This window comes from Cinclus cinclus, unplaced genomic scaffold (genome assembly GCF_963662255.1).
Source record: "Cinclus cinclus unplaced genomic scaffold, bCinCin1.1 SCAFFOLD_40, whole genome shotgun sequence".
In the NCBI taxonomy this organism is placed as follows: Eukaryota; Metazoa; Chordata; class Aves; order Passeriformes; family Cinclidae; genus Cinclus; species Cinclus cinclus.
Window position 1 is genome coordinate 1,411,495 of NW_026912243.1, and position 1,630 is coordinate 1,413,124.

The following is a 1,630-nucleotide window of genomic DNA, read 5'->3' on the forward strand; positions in this document are numbered from 1 at the left end:
ACTGAGAAAGAGGCAGCTCCTCTCCTCTGGAGGGAATGTGATTAAGCACTAACCTCCCTCATGGTGGTGAGGAAAAGTTCCTCCCAACATGCCTCCCTGCTCTAGGCAGATTGTTTGTACCCCATTGGTCCTCCCCCCTTTTGCTCTGCCCCTGTGCCCTCTGTTGATTTGCGTGTTGCTCTACCCTGCCCGCTAGCCTTCCCATCTAAACCAGCCTCCCTCAGTCCATTGGAGCCAGCTCATCCCTGGTACCCTCCATGGAAGTAAACCAATAAACTTCTCCTTGGAACACTGCACGGGGCTCCCGTCCCTCTCTCCAGTGTTGACCAAAGTGGACTCACAAAGACCAAAATCACTTTGCCCGGTAGTGTAGACGTGCCTGTGTCACCAGGTCGTCCTTCTCAGGATGCTTCTTCCCTGGAAGGTCGCAGCACTCTCCCAGTGTGCTCTGCTGTGACACATGTCCTGTGCAACATCCCTGGAGGGCCACTTGCAGCACCCAGGGTCCCTGTGGGCTCTCTCCCTCCCACAGAGGAAAGCGTTCCTAAAGCCCACGGAAAACCATCCCCAACACTTCCTGGGGAGAAGGGAGTGCTGTCCTGGGAACGTAGCTGGTTCCATCAGTGAAACAAGTTTCTGCATCAGCTAAAGGGGGTGTCCTTCACATCAGGGCGGCTGCAGAAGGTGGCTTTGATATTTTCCAGGCATTCATGGTGTACTGGCTCCTCTTGATTTCCACTAAGGAAGGAAGCTGGGTTGATGTCAGTCACAATTATCTCTACATTGCTTTCTTCTACCATGATGGCTTGGTATTTCAGGAGCCTTTGTGGGGAGAGCCAGTTCGCACCCTTTACTTCCAGGACTGCAGACACTGTTTGAGACACCAATACAGTCATTTTCTGGCCCAAAGTGAGTTTGTGTGCCTCTTGAATATTCAGCACCACTGCTGCAATGGCTCTGAGGCATCCCGGCCATCCCTTGGCTGCTGTGTCTAGTTGCCTGGAGAAGTAAGCAACTGCTCTCCGGTACGGACTCAGCTCCTGGGCCAATATCCCCAGGGTAACTCCCTGCTTCTCATGGGAAAACAGAAAGAATGGTTTACTCCCATCTGGGAGTCCCAGAGCCAGAGCTGACATGAGAGCATTCTTCAGCTGGTGAAAAGCCCGTGTGGCCTCTTTTGTGCACCAGAGTTCTCTGTTCCCATTTGTAATGAGCACGTACAGAGGTTTTAGATGCAGCCCCTAGCTGTGTATCCACAGCCTACACCACCCTGTCATTCCTAAGAATGTCCCCAGTTCCTTCACTGTCTGAGGTTTCAGCGTTTGGCAGATTGCTTCCTTGCCATCTTGCCCTGGAGTCCGTTGTCCCACAGTAATTTCATAACCCAGGTAGATTACCTTTTGCTTCATGACCTGGGCCTTTTTCTTTCACACCCTGTATCCCTCAAGTCCTGGAAAGTTTAGAAGGCTTACCGTCCAGGCTACACATGCCTCTTTCGCCCCAGTGGCTGTGAGGATATCGTCCACGTACTGCAGTAGCTTTCCTTCTTCTGGGGGAGCCTCCCAAATTCCAGATCTTTGGCCAATTGTTCCCCAAACAGAGTAGGAGAGTTTTTAAATCCCTGAGCCAA